Source organism: Pipistrellus kuhlii, unplaced genomic scaffold, assembly GCF_014108245.1.
Source record: "Pipistrellus kuhlii isolate mPipKuh1 unplaced genomic scaffold, mPipKuh1.p scaffold_m20_p_17, whole genome shotgun sequence".
Taxonomy (NCBI): Eukaryota; Metazoa; Chordata; class Mammalia; order Chiroptera; family Vespertilionidae; genus Pipistrellus; species Pipistrellus kuhlii.
The window spans coordinates 26,706,441-26,722,341 of record NW_023425482.1 but is presented as its reverse complement, the minus strand read 5'-3'; the positions used below and the strand labels follow the sequence as shown (position 1 = coordinate 26,722,341).

The following is a 15,901-nucleotide window of genomic DNA, read 5'->3' as shown; positions in this document are numbered from 1 at the left end:
TATACCTATTTTTTGTCAGATCAACAAAAAATAGGTTTTTTGGTGTGCTGCAGAATTTTAGTAATTCGTTTAAGTGTGCCATGAGATGAAAAAGGTTGAAAATTGATATTTTAGGGCAGTGGTTCTCAACCTTTCTAATGCCGCGACCCTTTAATACACTTCATCATGTGGTGGTGACCCCCAACCATAACATTATTTTCATTGCTACTTCATAACTTTAATTTTGCTACTGTTATGAATCGTAATGTAAATATCTGTTTTCTTAAGTGATGATCTTAAGTGACCCTGCTAGCGGTTCTCAACCTGTTGAGAACTGCTGCTGTAGATCCTAAGAACATCGGAAAACACGGATATTTATGACACCCGAAGTGAGGAAGGGATCACATCAAACTGAGAGGAATGAGACATATACTTACACTCCCCTTTTCCTCACTTTCTTATATAAGTCCCAAAGTTCCTAAAGACCTCTTTTTAATCCACCCTCTCCTTCCTTCCTTTTCTTTTTTAAAGAGAAGAGTCCTTTCTAAACTATTCCTTTCAGGGCCTACTCTTGCATTGACTACTGCAATAGCATTCAGTAGTCTCCCCGTTTCTACTCCCAGCCCAATCACAGCCATTTATACCTCTCCTACAGCACTTATCCATTCATTTTATCCTTCATGACTGTTCCAGCAGCTCTCTGAATCCACAGTGCTTATTAGCACAGTGTCTGGCATATATTAAGTGTGTAATAAATACTAGTTGAATAAACCAACCATAGAGGATCGGAAGAATGCTCTCACATAAATATTTCTAGATGTTGTCTGATGTAAGTTATAGAGAAGGGTAGACGTTAAATAAGCATTAGCTGAGGCTTCTATGTCCCACGGGGAATTCTATTCAAACACCATACGATTTGTAAAGTAGGAAACATAGGACCAAAAATTACTAGTAAATCACTTTTATTATATTTGATGTCTTCTTCAAGAATAACTCTCACTACTCGCACTTCAACAGGTTGAAAAATGCTCTTTTACATGGATTATTAAGTATTTCCCACACAAAGCATTTTTCTTTGAGGAGTCCAAAATTCATTCACTGTTTATTCTGCAATAAGGAGTTGAAGAGTACCTACAACTCACTGACCTCCTTCTGGAAATGACAGAAAAACCGGAAGTTAAAGTATTTATTTCTAATTCCTACTGCCTAAATTTTCACAAGTCTCATTTCTCTCCTTTGTTTGCTAGAATTGAAAACAAAACAAAACATAAACTAATAAAACCTAGGTTCCAACTATAAAGAATCCTATGGGAATACTTGTTTTGTCCTTACTGTGTTTAATTTTAGAAAGAATGTTGTCAACGTTCCTTTACTCACATAACTTTTTTCTTCAAGGTGACCTGAGTTAAATGATCAAACTTGACATTACATTATTTTAAAAAGGAATAAGTTCTTCAAAAAGAGAATGGAAAAACCATATCAAAATCACTTTGTCCAAACCTGAAAGTTTCAAACTGATACAAATAAAGAGCATAGTTTTCACATTTGCTTGACAGCCAAAATAAACAAAGTACTTATATTTCAAGCCAAAGTAACCGTAATACACTGATCTACTGTGTTTGCACAGGAGACTGTGGTATTTAATTTCCAGGTTGGTGGGACAAAATGGATTCAGTGTCTCACATAGCATGACACACAATTTTTAAAATACAAAATTTACATTGCTGCACACAAAAATAATTGTTACTGCTGAACTAAAAAATTATTCCACTTGGCTAGTGCCATGATACAAGTTAAAGAGATCTGGTTTCCTATGGAATTAAATTTTGTAATGGCAGACTACTTTAAGTGTTTGAAGCACTGACCACCATACACTCTAATACTAACATTAGTTAGCAAGTGTAAAAATACATTGGGGGAACTCTGTGCTAGGGTGTTTTAAAGCTTCTCTTTTTGAGCAGCAAAAGCAACAGAATACACTTTCCTTTAAATATATATATGTGTGTGTGTGTGTGTGTGTGTGTGTGTGTGTGTATACATATACACTAGAGGACCAGTGCACGAAATTCATGCACTGGGGGGTTGGGGGTGGGGGTGAGGAAAGGGTCCCCCAGCCCAGCCTGCACCCTCTTGCAGTCCAGGAGCCCTCAGGGGATGTCCGACTGACAGCTTAGGCCTGATCCTCATGGGGACCAAGCCCAAGCCAGCAGTCGGACATCCTTAATGCGACTGTAGAGGTGGGAGAGGCTCCCACTATGGATGCTGTGCTCGCCAGCCGTGAGCCTGGCTTCTGGCTGAGCGGTACTCCTCCTGTGGGAGCACACTGACCACCAGGGGGCAGCTCCTGCACTGAGCATCTGCCCCTTGGTGGACAGTGCACATCATAGCAACCAGTTGGCCCATCATTAGGTCAATTTGCATATTAGCTTTTTATTATAAAGGACATTTTTTTTTAAATATATTTTATTGATTTTTCACAGAGAGGAAGGGAGAGAGACAGAGAGCTAGAAACGTCGATGAGAGAGAAACATTGACTAGCTGCCTCTTGTACAACCCCTACTGGGGATGTGCCCGCAACCAATGTACATGCCCTTGACTGGAATCAAACCTGGGACCCTTCAGTCCGCAGACCGATGCTCTACCACTGAGCCAAACCGGTTTTGGCAGGACATTTTTTTTTTTAATTGATTTCAAGAGGAAGGGTAAGGGATAGTAAATCAATGATGAGAAAGAATCAATGACCTGGCCTCCTCCTGCACACCTCCCACTGGGGATGGAGCCGACAACTTAGGCATGTGCCCTGACCAGGAAACAAATGGTGACCTCCTGGTTCATAGGTCAACATTCAATCACTGAACCACACTGGCCAGCCAATACACTTACTTTTTATCAATATAGTTAAGCACTGCTCTTTCTACATTTCTACCCTAATGTTCAAGTCTCAACTAAACTAAGAGGAATTCTCCATCTGGCAAACTCAATCACATTATAAATAAAGACTGCTTTCTGGCCATAAGGCTCTTCTACCAGCTACAGTAATTTCCAGTAGATCAAGCCAATTTTCCCTGTATTATAAAACTTCGGAGAATGACAACTACTAACAGAGAACACTCTGTTAGTATTTATTAGTAGACCAAGTAATAGTCACTCTTCTAACAATGACGCTTATTTAACATACCCTAGTACCAAAGGAAACTAAAAGAACCTAAAAATGAAGGTACAACATAGCAATTTAATTCATATTTAAAATTTTTATTATGAAGAACAATTGGTATAATCTTCTTATCATCTAGGCCTTTAAAAAACACATGCAATGAAGTCATTTTTCACCATAGCTGGTTTGATTCAGTGGTTAGAGCAATGACCCACAGACTGAAGGGTCTCAGGTTCGACGATCCTTGGGTCCCAACCCCAAATGGGGCGCATGCGGGAAGCAACCAGCTGATGTGTCTCTTTCACATCAATGTTTCTCTGTCTCTCCCTCTCCCTTCCATGCTCTAAAAAAAAGAAAAAGAAAAAGAAATGAAAGAATAAATAAATAAATGGGGGGGGGTGTATTCTCAGGTGAGGATTAACAATAGAAAATCATTTTAAAAAACACACACCTATATATGCATTCATCTTCCCGTAACATGAGAAATGAGTCTCGTTTATACGTGCATTTACCTGAATTCATCTATATACACTGGAAGAAAAAAAAGGGATCTTTAATTATTGGTTCCCTAACTCATTAGTCCACAGAGCCAAATATCAAAAGCACAACGATTAAAATTTCTTTTGAGAGCCACATTTTTTAAACTTAAACTTCTTCCAACGCCACTTCTTCAACATAGACTCGCCCAGGCCGTGGTATTTTGTGGAAGAGCCACACTCAAGGAGCCAAAGAGCCGCATTTGGCTCGCGAGCCGCGGTTTGCCGACCACAGCCTTAGCTGATCCTCATGAGTGCCTCTCAGTATACAAACACTTCCCTCACTGTGTATGATCCTAATATTAGTTGTATCTGTTACACATTGTGACTCCTAAATGTAAACCAACTACTTCATCTGGGGCTCACGGGAAAAATAGCATCTGTCCCAAAGCTGGAGAAAGCCGGGCCATGCTGGAACTTTGCTGCGCTGGTATCCCTACATCCATCATCATGCTCCCCTAAAAGGTTTCCGGGTATCCCTACATCGATCATCATGCTCCCCTAAAAGGTTTCCGGGTAGCTTTGATCATTTTGCATCTGGGCTGGCTTTGGAACCTAACCCACACTAAATCATACCTCCCCTCCCCCAGGCTTTATATAACTCCTCTCAAGATCAAATTTTAAAAAAAGAAGTAAAGCTTTGCATTACACAACCACACATGAGGTCCACTAACTCATTCGGTTGTATTTTTGAAGTAAATCTTTACAGGGGACCTACTCTGTGGAAAGCACAGTGCTAAGCACTAACCTGGCACTCTATTATTTAATAAGTGAGACGCTCCATTATTAAATAAGAGGAAGAGATGAGGTTGGCACATGAGCAATTTAGAAAAGCAGAATAAGAGTAAATGCCGTAAGAAAATAGAAGCTTAGAAGTTCAGAAAAGGCAGACTAGAAAAGTATGAGGGAAGCTTAATTTTGATAGTAGCTGTGACAGTGCAGTGAAAAGTGTGGAAATTTGAGACATACAAAGAAAAATAATCTGTAACTCGAGATTGCCTGAGATCACAAATTTCACATTCCAAAATCAAAACGAAAGGGTGCTTTTATTTCCAGAAATGGCTGAGTGAGGTAATTGAGGCCAATCCTGTACTTCTATGATAAAAAATAAATTAAATAGCCCTAGCAGGTTTGGCTCAGTGGATAGAGCCTGTGGACTGAAGAGTCCTGGGTTCGATTCCAGGCAAGGACACATGCCCGGGTTGCAAGCTCCCATCCCCAGTATGGGGCATGCAGGAGGCAGCCAATCAATGATTCTCTCTCATCATTGATGTTTCTATCTTTCCCTCTCCTTTCCTCTCTAAAATCAATAAAAATGTTTTTTAAAATTAAATTAAATAACAGGAAGAAATTTCTAAAATAATTCTTAAACAGAAAAGCTAACAAGATAGTAAAGAATTTGCCCAAACCCTACATGGTTTGGCTCAGTGGATAGAGCATGGGCCTGTGGACTGAAAGGTCCCAGGTTCAATTCTGGTCAAGGGCATGTGCCTTGGGTTGCAGGCTTGGTCCCCAGTAGGGGGCATGCAGGAAGCAGCCGATCAAGGATTCTCTCTCATCATTGATGTTTCTCTCTCCCTCTCTCTTCCTCTCTGAAGTCAATAAAAATATATTAATAAAAAATAAAAAATAAAGATTTTGTCCCAAGTCCAAAACCAGAAATAAAGCCATTATCCAAACTTTTCATCCTAAGGTAAGGGTGTCGAACTCAATCAGAGAAGGGGCCAAAATCTAAAATCCAGCCTAAATCGCGGGCCGAATGGTTTACTGAACAGTCATAAACTGTCATTGTGATGGAAACGCAGCGGAGTGCAGTGATGACAGCGCGGTTCGGGCCACATTGCAAGGCCTGGCGGGACAGATTTGGCCCTCGGGCCTTGTGTTTGACACATGTGTCCTAAGGGTTTCTCTGACCTTAATGCTGTTGTTTTGGTGACTTTGTGAAGCAAAAGAAACTAAAGCCAAAATAGGACGTGAAGTCTGATAACCATTTGTTTATTTCTCCATGTGAATTTGGTATTCCAAAGAACACCTTCAAGGTAAAAGTGAACTAGAAAGAAAAAGAGCATAAATAATGAGCATCAGAAACAGACTCAAAGGGAATTCAGACAGTAGATTTAAAACATTCAGATTATAAAACAACTACGTTTATCATGTGTAAAGAAACAAAAACTAAGCCTCAAAATTAATAGCAGGGAATAAGAAGCTGTAAAACGTGATAGAACACGTTTGAAAAGAACAAATAGAATTTCATGGAAAAAAACACACAGTAACTGCATTTAAGATTTCAATGGATGAGTTTAATAACACATTAGAAATAGGTTAGAGAATTAACGAAGAAGAAATTATCTAGAATGTAGTATAAAAAAATAAAAAGAAAGTGAGAAGAGAACAGAGTAAAAAGGCCTATGTTAAATCAGTAAAGATTAAAAACAATGGACAGAAGCAATATATGGATATAAAATGGCCAAGAATTTGACAGAACTACTTAGACACTACACCACAAATCCAAGAAGTCTAACACACACCAAACAAATGCAGAAAAACCAAAGATAAAGGCTGAACCATCTTTAAAACACTCCACAGTGAAAAGTGAATCAGATCCCACAAAGGTAACCCATAGTGAGCGCGCTGAAATCGCTCAGTTTAGCTGCCACACAGGTGTAATTCCACTATGGCTGAACCATGCACTTGAATTACTTTGTTTACCAGATATGTGGTTTTCAATTTCTGAAGTGGCATCTTGACTCTAACCAAACATCAAGATTCTTAGGTGGTGAAAGGAAAGACTGCTAACCAGGTAGAAGGTCTTGAGGTCATTCTTTCTCTCTAAAAACCACACACACACACACACACACACACACACACACAAAATTGCCCGCTGGGGTAAAAGGCACCAAGCCCTCAGGTGAGAAAGATAACTGGCCAGCCTCTGCTCTCAGACCCTTACAAATTGTTAACAGCTTAGCTCAAACTGTTCTTTAAAGGCTATATAAGCCGCTTTTATCTCAACTCAACTTTGTATCAAAAAGGAAGCAGTGTCCTCCAAACCATTTTATGGGGGTCCCTCTTAACACAGCCATAAACCAAACAGCTGGAGAAATCAACAAGTCTCACCTCCCCGCTGGTAGCCAAGCAGTCACTGGGAAATCTGACCACCAGGCCGGCACCTGGTTTTCTGCGTCCCACTCCAGACCTATTCAGGCCGACTATCCGGGGATGGGGTCCGGGAATCTGCATTTTCAAAGGGCCGCAGAAGAGCTGGTTTTCTACTAGTTTAAGGACCGCTGCCAACATCCTCCTCTAACCCCGCGCGGACGTGGGGATCCACGTGGGCCACCAACTCTCAAAACAACGTGCTTCCACTCTCGGTCTTAGTGGCTTAAGTTTTCTGCAAAAACGAGCACGCTGCAACGACTGGTGCATGGCCTGTGATAAAATGTGCTTCCCGTCCTACACTCACATGTTGTGGAAAATCCATTTCCAACCAGGCATCCCCCACATCTCCCGAGGAGCCGGGAGCCGTTCCAAGCAAGACCTTAGGAACAGAGCCCGCTCCTCGCCGGGTGCAGGGGAGCCAGCAAGCAGCCCGAAGTCCCCATTCCGCTGGAAACCGTCAGGGATCCTCATGGACTGGACCCGGAGGCCACCCCGCGGGCTCCCTCGGCCCCCCTTCAGGTTCCCCTCAGGCTGGGGGCTGCAAATCTCTGACCAAGAACACTGGGCGAGCGCACAGACTGAGGACAGGCCTGGCCCCTAAACCTCAACTCCGACACGGCCCCCCACGTCCTCGGCGAAGAAGCCGGAGCCCAGGTCTCGCAGCCTGGCCCGGGCCCAAGGCCGCACTCACCTACCAACGCGCGGGAGGCGGGACACCCTCTCCTCGGCAGCGCTCACCCCGAACCGCCGCCGCCAACGCCGCTTACTCTTTAGGGGTTAAAAATAAATAAATAAAAATAAAAAATAAAAAAACAGAATAGGAAAATAGCCTTCGCTTTTTTGTATTCCCTTTGACCCTTCAGGGCTTCCTGTTCCTCGCCGCCACAACAAAAGTCCACCCGCTTCCGGCGGCGAAACCCAATCCGCGACTCGCTTCCTCCCCAGGAGCCCGCGGGAGATCCGGTGCCCGGAGAGCGGGCGGGAGACACCGGATTGGCCCATTCACACCTCAGCCAGCGGATTGGCCAGCTCGCGCCCGGGGGGCGGGCCGGGACGTGAGGTCACGTGACGCCTCCCCGGAAAGATGATTGGTTGCCAAGGGAGAGGGCTTGCCACCGAGGAAGGGGCGTTTCCTAGGGGACTGAAGGAGGGCCTGGGGCGGTGCGAAGCGGGGGTGGGCCCCGGCACGTAATGGCAGCGCCGTGGCCTCGCGTCCATCTTTACCGCTCTCCCGGACCTGTCACAAAGGAGTCGCGCCGCCGCTGCCTCCCCCTCTCTCGATCGGACCTGGGAGCTGGAGCAGGTCAGCGCCGCAGCCCAGCCGCTGTGCCCCGGGAAGCCCCTGGGGCCGCGGAGCTGGGGGGGAAGTCCGAGGGCTGGGGACGTCGGGGAGGAAGGGGACCGTCCCCGAGTCTGCGGCGGGGAGACCGGACTGGGGTCGTGGGGGAGGCTCGGGCAAGGGGCCCCGGAAGGGTGGCGTTTGGCAGAGCCCGGAAAACAGCCCGGAGATCCTCCACGGAGGCCCGCGCGGAAGGCGCCTGAAGAGGTTCCTGGAAGAGGGTGTTCCCCCTTCAGGGGGATGTTGGCCGGAGGAGGGGCTCGGGGGTCGCCCTTTTGAGAAGGCCGCGGTGAAAGGGGCCCAGGTGAGAGGCAGGGAGCTCCCGGGAGGCTCCTGATATGTAGCAGTGCTCTCGGGGGGTGTCCAGGGCGGACGGGGGGCAGATGGGAGGACGCTTTGGGGGGGTTTCCTTTTGTGGAGTTTGGGGTTTAGGTGGCACGGGTGGGAAGCAGGCAGCCCCCCCCCCCCCCCGGGAGACATCAGAATGCCGCGGGGTGGAGAGATGGATGCCTCAGAGAGGGGGGGGGGGGGTGGGCTAGGCGTCTGGAGCCCGAGCTAGCCGATTCCCGGAGGCCCGGCGTGGAAAGTGGGGAAGGGCCTCGGGGAGAGGAGATCGCTGGGCGGGTCTGGGAAGAAGAGACCCCGATCCGTCGGAAAGCCTCGGGGAGGAACCGTGACAAGGTCGCAGGAATGGCCAGACTGTCCCCTCGGAGACTTGACCCTGGGATCTGAAACACAGGATTCAGCTGCTTCTGGGCTGAGTGCAGGTGAGGCGGGGGAAGTCCATTCCCACCAACGCTCCCTGCGTGGGTCTAGATCAGGCTTTTGCCCCCTCCCGGCTGCCTCAGTTTCCCTATCTTTTGGGGAGAGACCTCAAGGCAAGAGATGGTCCACTGAGCCTGCAGTTCTGTCCTTTCGGGAGGCTGATCTCCTCGGAGGGGTGCACTTTGAACTTTGAAGGGCCGAGAGTGTCTTCTGTTGACTGAGTCGAGTCTGGCAGTTGCCCCAGCACCTCACCCACCATCTACCTGTCCTCAGACAGGTGACTCAGCCAGCCTAGGTCTCCCCTGTAAAATCACGCCGTGTGGGAAGTACAGGCCACAGGCAGTGTGGAAGGAAAGTACTGTGATTGTGCCACCCAAGGGCTTGCTGTTGAGGAATGAAAGCGAAGGCACTTGCTAAACCAAAACTGGGAAGATGTCAGGGGTTCACCTCCGTTCCGTAATTGTCGATCACGTTTGGAGCCATCCGAGACCGAAAGCTTCAAGGTTCAAGGCTGTGTAGGTCATACTATACCCTAAACCCAAGGTTTCAACCCCCTGCTGAGATGGAGGTGGAGGGATTCCCAAGTCTTTGCTCAGACTTTTAATTTACTTTGAAATCCTGGCAGGAGGCAGCACTACCACATAATCTTTTCCTTCACGAAGTTTTTTCCCTGACAGCTGACATTTTCTTCCATGTAATTTCATCTCAATGATGTAAACTACCTCCCCTTTTTCATATGTGTGTGTGTGTGTATCCCTCATGGCCTTTGGATGTCTACAGATAGGAAATCTTTCTGCCTTCCTCAGTTGTGATTTTGTAAGTGTGACTTCCTTTTCCTCCATGGAGATGATGCCTTCCTATAATAGTTTCAAACTAAAGATGAGCAATTGCTTTTAAATTCCTCTTCCTCAGTGGTGTATTTTCCACCATTGTGGAGTTGGCATTTACTGGGATGACGTCCTGCTGGGTAGCTCCTCTGTGAGGTGATAAGATACTGGTGTCCAGGTATGACATTTTCCTGATGTTGAGTGAGTGGTGTTTGTTAGAGCTGGTTTTCCAAATAGTCACTAATTTGTGATTTTTGAAGCTTGTTGTTTTTAAACAAAAAGCTAACCCGTAGTTCCTGTTTTTCTAGTCTTCTATTTCATGGGTCTTTTAAAAAAGAGTCACTGTGGTGATTTTGTGAGGTTTCTCGTTTTCCAGCATACATGCTGTCCTGACCTACTGCCTGATGTCTGTCTGTGACCTGCTTTTGGCCGTTTTCACACACCCTTCATTATTTTTGGACTCCGTGAATATTTTCTAGTTATTGATTAGAGGAAGGGTCCCGGCACACTCTATGTGAACTTTTCCTGCTTTGTCAGCAAAATAACTTTTCGCTTACTAACTTGGCTGAGAATCAAGAGGAAATAAAAACTTCACATTTTGTGGAATAGTCTGCTACTCTGTAGTGATTAGGGAAGAACAGCAACTCTGAGGCATATTTTGGTGAGAGAACAACAACAAAAATCATTGTGTGTCTCTGAAGTGTGTTTACGACAGCTTATTTCAACTCCTAAGCTTAATTCCGTCTGTCAAGAATTGCCTCTACCTTCCCTGATAATAATTTTATAATGAAATGATACGTCACTTTGCATCCTTTAAGATACAACTCTCTTGGGTGCTCTAATAGCTAGCTGGTTTGAGAAGTTATTAGGAATTCTTGAGGATGGTTATCACTATTACACTGCTTGACACTGGAGATTTTCTGCTTTGTGGTGGGATCTTTATAAAGTAGAAGGTAGCCGAAACCGGTTTGGCTCAGTGGTAGAACATTGGTCTGCGGACTGAAAGGTCCCAGGTTCGATTCCAGTCAAGGGCATGTACATTGGTTGCGGGCACATCCCCGGTGGGGGGTGTGCAGGAGGCAGCTGGTCGATGTTTCTCTTTCTAGCTCTCTAGCTCTCTCCCTTCCTCCTCTCTGTAAAATATCAATAAAATTATTTTTTTTAAAAGAAAAAAGAAAAAAAAGAAGGTGATAGCCACAGGGCTGCACCACAGATGGCAACCACAGTAGAACCAGTAATCTATTTCAAAGGAGTTATTTGGGGGAAGTAAACTATCAATTTAGCTTCTCTCAAATATTTGATATTTTCAAGGCATTTACCATTGAAATTGCGTAGTCCACGCCTCAAACCCCCCCCCCCCCCCATTCAAATTAGAAAATTGAAAAACAGAATAGTCAGGAAGTAGTGAATGCCAAAACTTGGGCCACGGAGCTTGTAGGAGACGTACAAGTTTTAGGAGTATAAAAGAAGTGTATTTTCCCTTTGGTTTATCTCTCCAGTAAGTCAGCTTTGGAAATAGTTATCATGCCGATCTTTATGATTAGGGAAAAAGCACTTAATTGTTATACTTTTCGCTCAGGGCCCATTCCAAGAGGAAATGCTCGCTTGCTGGTTACATATGTAAGAGCATATTGAACTGTGGCTAACTGTGATACACACAGGGCTAGATGAGGTCAAGTTAATCTTATACACACTTTCTCCCTTTCTGAGCTTCTGAAAACTAAGAATGCATTTAAGATAGCAAAGAACTGATGCACTCCCTAAGTCTGTTAAGGAATGAACCCTGCTCACAGCCTTCTTATTGCTTGAAATTATGGGTCCTAAGCACATCAAATAGAAGGCTTGAAATGCCTTACATGGCCCATTTATTATTACCTCATAGTTCAGTGTTGCAGAGTTAGCTTATTCCCACCCCTTCTACCTTCTGGAGAATCACTTTTTCTCTCCGGTGATTCCTTGGTTCCCGAAGTCTGACTCCTACCCTGCCCCACCCACCTAGTGGGAAGAGCTGCTCCGTTTTTCCGATTCTTGTTGCTTCATAGTTATTCATACTTACCGTGCCTAAGGGCTACTTATTCATAACCTACCCGGTGAATCAGTAAGGGTTGCTGAAACACGCTATTCATAAACCAAAACCAGCACACCGCAGCTTACTGCTGGCTGACACCTTTTTCTCCCAGGAAGCCCGGCCTGGGAACCTTGGCGCCAAGGGGAAGCTGCTTGCGTGTCCTGTGCGGAGCGGGATTCCTTCAGTCATCGGAACGGTGCTTATCTTCCATGGTGCTTCCTCTTGGGGTTCTTGTCGGTCTTGTTTTTCATCAGAACTATGAGCTTCGTTATCAATGTAATTTATGGGCATTTTATTTCCCTCTCACTGTGGTCAGGATATTTGTGCCAACCATTTTGGGCTTACTATCCAAGACATGAACGTGTGGCAGTGCCTCCATACCCCTTTTGCTAATGCTGATACGTAGTCACCTAAAAACTTGCTTGGGCAGGAATACTTGATGTTACTAAGTTCCTTTTCCACCGGGAAAAAGGATGAATGAGAGGCCTGCCCCTGCTGAACCTGATGATGCTTACCCGGATGCTTCTTGGGCGTGTATACGTTATGGGCCGGGCACTCCGGTGTTGTCTATTGCTGTCCGTCTCTTTGCGAAGAGCTTGAGGGACCTTTTTTTTCCATCTCTGCTCAGTGCCTGGCATGTAAAAGCCTTATAATCATATTGATTGAATGTGTTTTGTTTTTTAAAGTGATAAGTATTTTGGAAACATTCTCTACTTTTACAAATTATAGAATAAATTCACTTAATGTTGCTATTGAATACCTTTTAGCTTCTGGGAGTCCAACTGAGTGCTTTCAGACACCATTTTAAGTAGATTTCATTAAGGAAAGTGCTGCTACCCATGTTTTTTTACACTTCGTTTGCTTCTTTTAATAGTAAAGAGTTTTCTATGCTAGAAGAACCCTCACCTTCAGCTTGTGGATCCCCTGTTTAAATAACCCCTCTGTATGATTTCCTATTATTTTGTCTCTTGGGGGAACATGAGAGTGTTATGTTTTTCTCCCTGGTGCTGCAGCCATCGTTAGCACTCACCTCAGTTCCTCTGTAGTGTTTCCTTTTTGGGTCCAAGGCAAAATTTTCAGTCTCGAGACCTGGCAAGGATTATTTACTTCCTCTTTCTTTCTTTCTTTCTTTCTTTCTTCTTCTTTTTTTTTTTTTTTAACTATTATTTGCTTCTGGGAATTTCTTTATCTGTCCTAGCCCTAATTTTTAACTTTTAATACATTTTTTGAATGCTGAAAGGATTTGTCTTTTCTCTATTGTACTGTTTAATATCAGACTATTCTATAATTAATTCTTTTCTTTTTTTTATGAGAAAGAATCATTGATCGGCTGCCTCCTACACATCCCCTACTGGGGATCAAGCCCACAACATGTCTGCCTATGAAGCAGGAGGTCATGGTTCAATTCCCAGACAGGGCACATGCCCGGGTTGGATAGATATGTGATAAAGCAAGTATAGTAAAATGTTAATGGTAAAATCCAGTAGGTGTTACTGTAAAATTCAACTTTGCTCTGTGTATAAAACTTTTCATAATAAAAGTAGGGGCTAATGAACATGCATAAAGAACTATCACTTTTAATACTGTCTTAGGAAAACATCCAAAACATTTTCTAATGAGAGAAAATCATAGACATTTCCAGTGCATTACATATTGTTACTTTTTATGCTCTGTGATTTAGCCTTGACTGGTGAGAAGTGGATTGGGGGAAAAACGCTGCATCCTGCAACACTATTTGGGAATGATGAAGTCATTTCATGCCCACAGTTTGGTTTTTATTCCTATGGTCATTTATTTAACCAGCCTCTCCTTTCTTGGCAACAGAATCCTGAAGTCTTATTTTCAGAGAAAAGAAAGTGTTCTTACTTAATGTCACTGAGCTGTATTCTGATCGAATGCAAGCAAATATTTGAAGAGCTGAATCATTGATTCCTGAACCATTTGGTAGAGAGGAGTAGGCCAGTTGGCCAGATGTCTCTTGTGGTGAGGTGTTTATGATGGTAGAGATCTGTGTTTTGAGTACCAGACTTCATTGCTTTATCACAAAACTTACTGAGAACCCAAGTTGGATTTTTTTTTTCCCCTCTCAGAGCAGCTTTATAAAATATAAAAATCTAATAAATCATAAATAACACAGAAGGGGAATGAATAGTCTTTACTTCTTAAAAAAGAGTCAATCTGGCCGGTGTGGCTCATTGGTTGGAGCATCATCCCATACACGAAAAGGTGGCAAACTCCATTCCCTGTCAAGATATACACCAGGCTGCGCACTTAATCCTGGTCAGGACATGTGGGTGGGGAGGGCAACTGATCAGTTTCATATCAACATTTCTCTCTCTTCCTCTCTCTAAAATCAATTAAAAAATAGAAGAAATCAAAATTAATACGACTCTTCAGAGAAATAGATTCACAAAGGAAATGCTTGATTATAACTATGCTCCTGCAGAAAAATTGCTATGAACAATATAATGATTTAAAAAGCATTGCCATTTAGATGGTGAGAAGTCTTTCTACTAAGCAATGGCATCCAGTGGTATCATCATCATTGATATAATTGATAATTGCCATATCAGGTGATGATTGCCATGGCCTCAGATTTGATAGTTGTGTATATTTAAATTTTGTGACCAGTTTGTCTTTGGTCTCAAATGGACTTGACTGCCCATCTAATGCTAAGTAGTCTTCAAAGTTAAGGTGAAGGATCTAGGTATTACAGGTTTATATAATCTCTAGTCTTATTCATTTTCTCTTTCATTCTGTCAACCTCTATTGCCCAAGAGCAAGGTTCATAATGATGCTCCATAGGGTAGATCTGGGGAGATATACGGGGAGCTGTTTTATTCATTGTGTTGATATGCATTGTACATAATGACTAATGGATGTAACTGTGGTCTGGTGGGTATTTTGGCTGACCATCCAAAGATAGTCACAATTCTTTTTCCTGGGAAGAAAGCTAACTTTCTTGAACCCAAAAGAGTCACCCATTCGTGTTTCAGTTTGTCCATCCATTCAGTCAGTAGTAGGTCCTGCCTGCTGTGTCAGTTCTTTGTTAGATTCTATATGCAGTGATTTCCAGACCTGGTCCCAACAGAATCACCTGGGGAGTTTTTTTGTTGTTTCTTTTTTGTTGTTTGTTTTGTTTTGTTTTGTCTTGTGTGTGTGTGTGTGTGTGTGTGTGTGTTTATTGATTTTTTTAGAGAGAAAGGAAGGGAGAGGGAAAGAGATAGAAACATCATCTATTGGCTGCCTCCTGCACCTACAGGGGATCGAGCCCACAACCTGGGCTTGTGCTCTGACCGGGAATGGAACTGGCGGCCTCTTGGTTCCTTCCATGTTCCACAGGTGAGCTACACCGGCTGGGCTTCGCCAGGGGAGCTTTTAAGAAAGCACTTGCTTGAGCCACATCCTAGAAATCCTGACTCTAGCTATTTGGAGTGGAACCAGGAATTAGCAAAAGAAGTAGCTAAGGGCTTTGAATGCTCCTCACCTTTGGGATGATCAAGCTGCAACCCCTTCCCAGGTGCAGTCTGGAAGCAGAGCGAAGTGAAGGTTATTTCAGTACAAGGTAGATGAGTTCTAGAAAAGATAAACTGTTTAGTTATCTTCATGTCTTAAGTCTCACTCCAGAGTCCCACCTCCCAGATTACTTTGTCACCTTGGACCAGCTAGGTCTCATTTCCTAAGAGCATCTTGCATTGAGGATTCTTTAAGCACGGGCACTGTGCCATTCGTCTTACAAGCACTGTTTGATTTAAACCTCACAGTGGCCCTGTGAGCTGTGAGAACTTCTCCTCTCTCCCTGTTTGAGAAGCGTGCCTATAGTCAGGGTGATTAGAATGCTTAGTTGTCAACATTGCAGGCCGGGCCCTGTGCCCAGGCTTTCTGACTGCAGAGCCCCTCCCCTGTGCAGTCGGTGGCCTCTGGCATCCTGTACCAGCTCTGGAGGCCGAGTGTTACTGTCTTAAAACAATGGTCCACATGATGCTTCTGGAATGAGATAAAGCACCCTAAAGAGTAATTGTTTAACTTCACGGCCCAGGCTTTGGCCTGAAGTTTTTATTCACAGTTTGTTCT

General features: G+C 44.1%; 2 protein-coding genes across 5 annotated transcripts in view; one reads left to right on the top strand and one right to left on the bottom strand.

The window, feature by feature from the left end:
- The window catches only part of PSME3IP1 (proteasome activator subunit 3 interacting protein 1), a 29,398-nt gene extending 21,622 nt beyond the window's left edge, over nt 1-7,776 (bottom strand). Inside the window, exons 1-2 of one of the 3 annotated variants that reach the window (XM_036440306.2) lie at nt 7,520-7,776; nt 6,787-6,903 (exon numbers count right to left, since the gene is read on the bottom strand). The gene's annotated coding sequence lies outside the window, so the exon portion shown is untranslated. The remainder of the gene's footprint in view (nt 1-6,786; nt 6,904-7,519) is intronic. The other 2 variants (XM_036440307.2, XM_036440305.2) reach the window with 2 other exon arrangements.
- Nucleotides 7,777-7,968: 192 nt separating this feature from the next.
- Nucleotides 7,969-15,901, top strand: part of RSPRY1 (ring finger and SPRY domain containing 1) — a 30,408-nt gene continuing 22,475 nt past the window's right edge. The window contains exon 1 of one of the 2 annotated variants that reach the window (XM_036440292.2): nt 7,969-8,131. The gene's annotated coding sequence lies outside the window, so the exon portion shown is untranslated. Of the gene's footprint in view, nt 8,132-8,233; nt 8,472-15,901 lie in introns of those variants that run through there. The other variant, XM_036440293.2, reaches the window with a different exon arrangement.